This window comes from Prionailurus viverrinus, chromosome B1 (assembly GCF_022837055.1).
Source record: "Prionailurus viverrinus isolate Anna chromosome B1, UM_Priviv_1.0, whole genome shotgun sequence".
Taxonomy (NCBI): domain Eukaryota; kingdom Metazoa; phylum Chordata; class Mammalia; order Carnivora; family Felidae; genus Prionailurus; species Prionailurus viverrinus.
In genome coordinates this window covers 199,938,283-199,948,185 of record NC_062564.1, presented here as the reverse complement: position 1 = coordinate 199,948,185, position 9,903 = coordinate 199,938,283, and positions in this window count along the sequence as shown.

Below are 9,903 nucleotides of genomic sequence, written 5' to 3'. Positions count from 1 at the left end.
CCATCTAGACAGTGAGGATGCTGAAGGTTCCTCTTGGGCTGTGAATGAATGAACTCATTTATGTAAAGTACACAGCACCTTGCCTGAAGCCAGCAGATACATTCCTGTTGGGGTTATTGGTAACAATTTTTGAGCCATGAGAAGCTTTAGATGTTCTGGAGAGCATAGGGGAAAGTGGGAAAGTGAGGCATGACCTAGGCCACATTCTCAAGGACAGAGCAGAGCCCAGCCTTGACTCTGAGTGCAGTCCAGGACACTTCCTGCTCCTGTCCTCCCCGTGCACAGTGGGGGGCGCAGCGCGAACCTACTCCCCAGAGTCCCACGTTGAAGTGCAAACTCCACAGTATTTCAAGGTCTATGCTGATGTTTATTTTCCATCAGTTTTACCAGGATGCATTTAAGGCAAACTTGGACAAGCGTGACAAAATGAACTAAAACCCATGCCATGGGAGGGTCCTCATTTCTGTTACCTTTGTCAGCTGTTACCCAAGGTTCTCCGGTTAGATCTGGCTGGCAGCACAGGGCAGTGATGGGGCTGGCTGCTGTTCCGGAAGGCTAGCACGGTGCCCGTGCACCAGGGCCGGAGGAGGTGACCTCAGTTCCCTCGAGCTCCACGAGGATGAAGCCAGCCGTTCCGATTCTGATGGTCCGTGTCACGGAGAGAGGTCTTTATTGCAGACCGTGCAGCTGGCGGTGGGAAGGGCTCCCCAAATGCGCAGCAGTTGTGCCCATGGGTCTGGCTACAAACACAGTCCGCAGACCATTCCCGAGGTCCCTGCGCAGGGACCACCTTTTGGTTTGGGCAGCTGCCTGCCTGACCTGGGCTCACACAATATTGGAGCCCCAGGGACTTTAGAAACGGATCTAATGATACTTGTGTCTGGCTCTACCCCTTCACTGTGTCCAAGTCGAGTGTTACGTTTGCATTCTACCAGATTCTTGCCTGTGTCCACACGGGTCTGCCGGGTCTGGCCCTCGGGTATCCCCAAACCTGCCAGGGATGCATTTTGGCACACTGTGGTTTTCGAATCTGACGCCTGCCTTCCTGGCCTGCCTGGTGTTGGTCAGCTGTGTGCACAGCCGTTTCCCATGATGCTGCTTACCAGCAGGATTTGGGAGAAGATGGGCTGTATCTTCTAAGATGTGTGACTGTCCCGGGCTGGGCCCTCCTTAACGTCAGGCACTCTAGGCATCTTGCGGTCAGGTGAGGAACGTGGGCTGACGCAGCAGCCAGAGAATAAAGAAAGCAGCCGCTGAGGGCAGAGGGCACTTGTGTGGAGAACGTTTAAAAACAGCCAAATCACTCCGGTTTCTCCGCACTGGCTTTGCTTCAGGCGAGCACGGGTGGCTTGCTGTCGTGGTGCAGGAAGGTGACCCCTCTGAGGAAAGGGGCTTCCAGGGACCCCATTCCTAGTTCTCTGTTTAGACCCGCCTCACAGGGTGCTTCTGAGAACACGCTGCTAAAAGTCAAGGTTAATAGCCTTTTTACGGGCCCGCAGACTTTCACGGATACCTTTGAGAAGCTCTCATCTTTCTAAACATATCGTTTCTCTTTCAGAGTTAAAATTTGAGCTGCCTAGGTCCCACTGAAACAATTTACTTGGAGAATCTCACTAGCCTGTAATTACCTGTCTTTCTCCAAAACAGATCTCTAGGAATTGGAGGGGGTGGTGGGGGGAGGAAGCAGTCTTGGATACAGATTGTTGGTTTTTGGATAGCACTTTTGCAGCTGAATGAGGGAGGTGTTCAGAGATCAGAGGTTTTATCCAATTCCTTTCCATCAGGGAAAGCTATGGAGAGGCATCTCCCTTCTTTACTCCACCGCTGAAAACTGATCCTCCTGGCTGGTGGTATTCTTTTTTTGTCCAGACCAAGCTGGACTCCAGCACTAAGTAGGCAACTGTACGTTGTTGACTTGTGCCTGGATACAGAACCGTGACACCACAGTGCTCTTAAGATCGTAACGTCCTCCCTTGTGGAAGGAAACGAGGTCAAATACTAGACGCGTCCAAAGTAAGAGAAAAGGCATAGTCTGTACATTTACCTGTCCTTTGTGGTTACTGGAGCTCAGCACGGACTCAGCCTTTACCCCTTCTTCCAACCGAGCTTTCAAGAGATGGCTAAAAGAGGCCTTCTACATTTCTTTTCTAGGCAGTGAGCCCAAGAGGGCACGTTCTATTTCACATTTGATAGGTAACAGAGAGCGTGCCTCTGTGCCGCTCTCGATGTCAGAAGAGGAAATCTGACAAGCCCGTGGCGGGATTTCACATTTAAAGGGATTCTGTTGGGGGACGTTGTCTTGCGTGCACTGATGCTTGCTTTTCCTCACAAATGCGTTTGGACCTGAATCCTCCCGTTGGCCCCGGTGCCTACAGTTCTGCACCTCTTGTCACTGAAACCGTGATAAGTCACAGGGACTAAAGGGGTCATTCCAGAGGGCCCACCCTGGGCCAGGCTCTACGCTGTCTCTAGGGACGGGGAGACGAACAGCCTTGAGGCAAGCCCGGTAAAACGTCCCGAGGGTGTACTGGTATACTGGATGTGGGCCTGGGGTGGGGAGCCCGCTGGAGTGGTTCTGGAACTTGCTGTATTAGGTGGTCTTTCTCCTCCTGCCACTGCCCCTGCTGTCACCTGCAGGCTCCCACCCCCAACCGTGGGGGAGGCAGCATGAGGTGACAGCTGTCAGCGGGGCTCCCTGTGTCAGAGTCCGACCTGCGCTGAATCCGACTTTGTGTCTTACTAGCCAAGGGCCCCTCTTGGGCGGGTTATTTGGCCTCTGAATCTCGGGGGTTTCACCTGCTGTACTGACCTCCCCGGGTAGACAGAGTGGAGTTAAAATACCGCACACAGCTGTCTGGCACATGGTAGGTGTCCGCAAATACTTCCTCTCTGAGTACCCGAAGGTTCGCCAAGGCTGGTCCGACGCTCTGGCTCCGGGGGACGGGCCCCATCCTCCAGGCGCCTGGCCTTTTGCTGCACGAAGTGACTGGGCCCGGCAGGAAGAGCCACAGCGGCCAAACCAGGCAGCACGGCTGCGTGAGACCAGCGGATCTGCTTCAGTTCTCAAGTGACGCTCTGGTTTACGATGCACGTGTCAACATTTTCCAGGACACAGATGCGATCATAAAACTGCCCAACAAACCTAGATGAGTGAATGATTTTAACGTAAACTTTCCACTAAAGTATATATATGGAAAGGTAGAAAAATCTAAGTCCCAATCAATTTCACAAAGTGCAGGCACCCGAGCCGTGACTGCCCAACTCAAAGAGACAGACTGTTTAGCCCGAGGGCAGCCACATCCTTACTTCGGGCGGCATGGATCGGCCAGGCCTGGTTTTGAACTTTATGTAAAAGGAATCACGCGGCGGCACGTGGCCTTTTGTGTCTGGCTTCCTTCGTCCCACATTCCGTGAGATTCGCCACATTGCCTTGTAGTAGGAGTTTGCACCGGCTTTGTGATGCACAGCATCGATCCATTCTTCTGCTGATGCCACACTCTGCTGTCCCCCGACGAAATCGGCATCCTCTCTAAGGCTCCGGGCGCAGACACAGTACTTCCTCCTTTCTGCTGGGATCACGCACTCGTCGGGTGCGTGTCACCCTGACGACGCGCAGCCCGGCGCTTTTCCAGGATGCTTTCACCAGTTTCCACGGCCTCCCTCAGTGGATGAGGGTACGTGAGTTTGCTTTGCCCGAAAGCGCACCGAGGTCTGGCACCTCGCAAACTTCCACCTCTGTGTCTCTCTTCTCCAAATGGCTCTGTTATCCCGTGCTGTTAAGTAAAGCCCCTGGGGGTCACCGCTAGATTATCACGCTGTAGAGAACGACATCTCCCAGTTCTCACAGCAGACTGGTCTTGAGTGAGGTCACAGCAGCACAGCAGTTTCTGCCTCTTACAGAATCTACCACTGCCCTCTTAGCATTTACAGAAACTCAAGATCTTGCTCAGCCCGCTTATTAGGTTTTCCAACTTCTGCAATTTGGGCTCAGACCTGCCTTCTAACTCTCTGTCTTGGGTACAAAGCAGTCACATCCACTGGTGGCAAGAGAAGTTTCTTTGTTTTGAGTGCAAAGCTCGGCCCCGCTGTTTTGTTACGGGATCCAGGAAAGCTTTATTTAATTCCTTCCCTTTGATATAAATGACTGAACCGCCCTTCTGGTAGTTTAAGTTGTAATTGCTGAGTAAATACATGTGTCAGAGTTGAAAGGTCAGACGTGGCTCGGAAGGTCAGGCCTTTGTTTTGGCCACAGAGCGGGTATTGTGAGCTCCTGAAACATTACCTTTGCTGCTCTGCCTTCCTGGTGACCTCGGGCCGAATTGGGCTGCAGGCTCTCGGTGGTCCATATATTAGATTTCCCCACCGTAGATCAAAGGTAGGTAAAGCCTCAGCTCCCCTGGGTAGTTTCCAACAGCACTGCTCTGGGGACCCGGCATTGAGTTTGCGTCGGGATGTTAATGGTAACGTTATAGGGTAGCCCTGCTCTGACAAATTTCATCCTGAACAGAGAGCTATTTTATAGCTAAAATGGAAATGGCGATCCCTCTTCCAGGTGTCAGAAGAAAAAACAAAAAAAACAAAAAAAAAAGGCAACAAAACGTTTTCAATTTTAAGATGTCTCTGCCTAAAAGATCTTAAGCCTCTTGGCTTTTGTCACCATGCACGCGATTCTAGCTCAGATGCTAGGAGAGTGGGTGGAAACTTTTACAGCGCTCGGCTATTTTTCACCTAATTTGTCCACATGTCATGATATTCCACGAAAGCACCTGGCATCCCACGATCTGAGAGAAGTCTCTGGGACTGTTCAATGGTTGAACAGTTGAAAGAGTCTGAGAATCGTGGGTTAAGGAGACCGGGGGTTCCAAACCACTGTCACGACCGCAGGCACTGATCTCGAGGGTCCCCGGTGCCCGGCTGTGGTACCAGGTCTCCTTCCAGCCTTATCAGAGCCCCGGGGGCTGTGATTCGTGATGTGGCCTCGCAAACGGTGCTCCCCACCCGCTCTCCACCGCCAATCTGGGAAGGCTGGAGTTTCCTCCCTCTTGTTTTGTCTAACGCGAGGATTCCTCAGGGGCCGTGGCCGTGGTGTTGGGGGTGATGCCCAAGGAGGGGTACGGAGTCCAATGACCCCCTGCGAGTGAGGAGTCACCCTCCAGCACCACCCTGTAACACCCCCACTTTCCTGAGGTTGGTGGGGGGCGGGGCTGGGGGGGAGGTGGGAGCTCCCTCTGGGGTCTGTGCAAAATGTGCTTTTGGGACTTTCAGAACATCAGGACTGGTGTGTTGAGTCTCTTAAGGAATGACAGGCAGATTCTTACCAGCACACAAGCAACCCCCAGCCCGCATTTCTGCACTACCGTCTGGCAGGCCCGGAGACTCCACGCCAGGTACCCCAACCAGATGGGATCTGACCCGCTCACATGAGTCAATCGGGGGTAATTTTCTGGGTTCTTCAGGATTTGGAGACCCTCCCCTGGCGCTCAGGGAGGGTAAGAAACGCTGCCGTTGATTAGCAATGTCTGCCGTGCGTGTGGGTGGGAGAGGGGCAGGTGGGTCACCACACTCTCCCCTCCTGGAGCCAGCATCTGGCAAGAATGAGCCCCGGGCACTCTGACTCCCCTGTAGCTTATGTCCTGAGACACTGAGTCATCAGAATCCGTTCAGCATGGGAGCTCAGGCTCTGAGGCCAAACCTGCCTGGGTTCAAATCCACGCTCCATCGCATAAGCTGCGAGGCTACCCGCAGAGACCCGAGCTCAGCTGAGGGGCCTTTCAACTCTGACAAATTAGGGATTTGCAATCAGCAATTCCAATGAAACTACCAAACGGATAGTTTAATCCTTGTATCAAGGGAATGTAAGGTGCTGGTCACGGTCGGCCATCCACAGTCTGTGCCGCTCCACAGTCTGACCTCTTCCTACGGGAAGGCCACCAGGCTCACCCCTTCAAGGCTGCCCAGCTACCAGCTGCTGCTGCCCCACTGGTATTGACCACTCCCAGGCTGCCTTTCCTGGCTGCCGAGATTGTCCTTCCCCGATAACAGGGGTTCCCTTTTACGGAGTCTTCATCCTTTATATCGGGCACAACGCTAAGCCCTTTATATCTGCCGCTGTATCCATATCTATCCACCTCACAGATCTTTCAACAAACCTAGGAAGGGGGTGTTACTGTACCCATTTCGTGGATGAGGAGATGCAGAGAGCTTAAGTGACTTGCCCCAGGTCACATAGCAAATAGTAGAATCAGGATCTGGACTCTGGTGTCGCCTTGAGAACTTAGTTTTTCTCTCCTGGTCAAATTTTTCCTTTGGTCAGGACCCCTCCCCCGCCTCATTTCCACCTGCCTTTTCTTAGCACTAATGATTTAGCTCATCATTATAAATATATTCCATGTAAAGCTTTTTATTTTTTTTTATTTATTTTTTTTAATTTAAAAAAAAAAATTTTTTTTTCAACGTTTATTTATTTTTGGGACAGAGAGAGACAGAGCATGAACGGGGGAGGGGCAGAGAGAGAGGGAGACACAGAATCGGAAACAGGCTCCAGGCTCTGAGCCATCAGCCCAGAGCCCGACGCGGGGCTCGAACTCACGGACCGCGAGATCGTGACCTGGCTGAAGTCGGACGCTTAACGGACTGCGCCACCCAGGCGCCCCTTTGTAAAGCTTTTTAAAAAACTGTCCAGGCCAGGGATTTCCAAGTGGTTTCCACAATGGATCACGTGACCAGAAAGGCTTTTTCATGGTTTTATGCAATTTATGTACTTTGTGGTTACTGGATTTCTGAGTATATTTATCCTGTATCCCTTCTTCTAACTAAGCTTTCAAGAAATGACTTCTTGATAAATTAGGGCATCTAAGTTTCTTTACTTACTGGAAATGCATGATAATATGAGACAAAATATTGTATTAAAAATATGGGGGGGGGGACGCCTGGGTAGCTTACTCAGTTGAGCGCCTGGCTTCAGCTCAGGTCATGATCTCACTGTTCGTGAGTTCAAGCCCCACATCAGGCTCACTGCTGTCAGCGTGGATCCCACTTCAGATCCTCTGTCCCCCTCCTTCTCTGCCCCTGCCCCGCTTGCATGCTCTCTCTCTCTCTCAAAAATAAATAAAACATTTAAAAAAATATATGGGGCTTCCTTAAAAGGAAAAAAAAATGAGTTTGTTTTATTAGATCACATGCACACCATTAACAGGCCAATTCTAGGCACTGCATGATTCAGATCATGTCAATGACGAGACTGGCGTTAACAGCCTAGAGGACTCTGGGCATCTGGGAGGTAGTCGGTCAGGACGCACCTCAGCTCTCTAGGTGAGCAAGCCTGATAGTGGGTCTCAATTAAAAAAAAATTTTTTTTTCTATTTATTTACTGTTGAGAAAGAGCGAGTGAGCGAGAGACAGAGAGAGAATGAGTGGGGAGGGGCAGAGAGAGAAGGAGACACAGAATCTGAAACAGGCTCCAGGCTCTGAGCTGTCAGCGGTGAGCCCAATGCGGGGCTCGAACCCACGAACCACAAGATCACGACCTGAGCCGAAGTCGGACACCTAACCGACTGAGCCCCCCAGGTGCCCCCCGACCAATGAGTCTCAATTTAAATGTGAGCAATTAACACAAGAGATTTTTCTTGCACAGAACAACGGATCCAAACATTCCTCCCAAACTGCCACACATCGGGAAATGTCAGGAGTCCTTGGGGACGCTTTCATAGGATTCCGACCTCCCTGGTTTCCCACTCTAGGCCAGTACCGCCCCCCGCCCCCCCTCCCTTTTCTTTCTAGCTTGAGGAACGGTCCTTTTCCCTGTCCTGATATTTTGTTTGAGACGAACACCTCCCTGCTGCCTGACACACTGGCAGCCTGAGGAGGCTTCTGCGCTGTTCTCCCCAACGCCCTATCCCACAACACAGCACACTGCCTGTGTCCTTAGAGGTTCTCCGGGGGCTTCCCTTCTGCTGGGGCGGCACAGCGCTGTCAGACTCACACTGACTTCCCTTCTGCATGAGCTCACTCCTGGACGTGCTCACCATCACTGGGCCAGTGGGGCAGGCACGTGACCTGACGGGAGAACACAGCTGTTCCAGTCTGCTGTCAGGGCTGCAGGTAACACAAAACCACTTAAACGGCATTCGTTTTTCTAAAAATGAGATTGGGGGGCACCTGGATGGCTCAGTCCGTTGAGTGTCCGACTTCAGCTCATGTCATGATCTCACAGTTTGCGGGTTCAGGCCCCGCATCGGGCTCTGTGCTGACGGCTCAGAGCCTGGAGCCTCCTTCAAATTCCGTGTCTCCCTCTCTCGCTGCTCCTCTGCCGCTCGCACTCTGTCTCTCTCTCTCTCTCTCTCTCTCAAAAATAAATAAACTGCAAAAAATAATAAATATGAGTTTTGGTTTTCTTGGCTCAGAAATCTGTGATGCCTCAGCAATGGATTAATAACAACAGGTAGGACTTATCGAGAGCTCTCTCTGGGCCAGACACTGTTCTAAGCACTTTGTGCACGTTATCAAGACTTTGATCTTTACCCAATCCTATGAAGTAGATACTGTCCATAACCCATTCTTAACTCACTTTTCCAAGTGAGGAAACTAAGGCAGAAGAGAAGTGGCTTGCCCAAAGTTGAAGCAGCCAGTAATGGCAGTCAGTAACGCCAGGGCTAGGTGGCTGGCTCCAGGGCTCATGTTCTTTCTTTCTCTCTCTTTTTTTTTATATTTATTTATTTTGAGAGAGAGAGGGAAAGAGAGAGAGAGAGAGAGAGACACTCCCAAGCAGGCTGCATGCTGTCAGTGCAGAGCCCAACACGGGGCTCGATCCCATGAACCATGAGATCATGACCTGAGCCAAAATCAAGAGTAGGATGCTCAATCGACTGATCCACCCAGACACCCCCAGAGCTCGTGTTCTTAACTAGGTTAACCAGGCCTTGGCTGGAGTCAGGAGTTGGAACAGTGCTATCAAAAATGCTACCTCTTGGCTTGGCGTACATCTCAGAGCTTCCTCCCTAGGTGGACTTCCTCCATGGGACTCTATGGTGCCAGCCCCAGAGGCCACACTGACCTCACAGCTTACCATCCCAGCAGCCCCAGCCTAAGTCCCAGGGGCTGACGGGTCTGGTTTGGGCCCTGTGTCCTCCACTAGGACAGGGTCGGCCTCATGAGAACTCTGCAGAACTAATACAGAAAGGAGGGAGAGGGGCTTCTCTGAGGAAGGGATGTGTGTCTGCAGTGAAGACCAGTTAGCTGTGATCAAGGGTCAAGTTGAAAACTGGGTAATGGGATTTCTGCTACCTGCCAGGCTCTGGGGAGCTGCTAAGGCATGGTTGTTGCCCACGCTCAGGTGGGAGAGCACAAGCAAAAGGAAAATGGCAACAAGAATCCTATCTGGGGCCCAAGGAGAAGGGAATAACGAATGGACCAGGAGGTGAGCAGGATCTGGAAGGCCTGGGAAGCACACATTAGCAGTAGTGTATATTAACTACCTGCTTGAATGCACACTCCGTGCCAGGCACCAGGCTAAGCAATCAGTACACACGTATCTTCGTTCTGGTACCTACTGTGTCACAGATGAGGAAACTGATCCTTAGAACAATCAAATAACTTGCCGAAGGACCCGTCACGATGCAGCCGGGATTCAACGGACTATAAACACCCTGGACTTAACCACGTTACTAAGGAGAGCTGGGAAGGGTCGCAGTCAATTTCATTTTTCCCCATAAGTAACTGACATTGAAAATGAGATCCCTCGGTTGGTAGCACTCCGTTATCAGTTATCCGTTATTAGGGTACACAGAACACACATTGAGGAACTTACTTAAATGGCCCCAGCAATGAAGATGTGGTCATTAAACACTGGACCTTTTCCAACCTGCTTTTGAGTACCATCAACACGGTAAGCAGTAGTGCCATTAA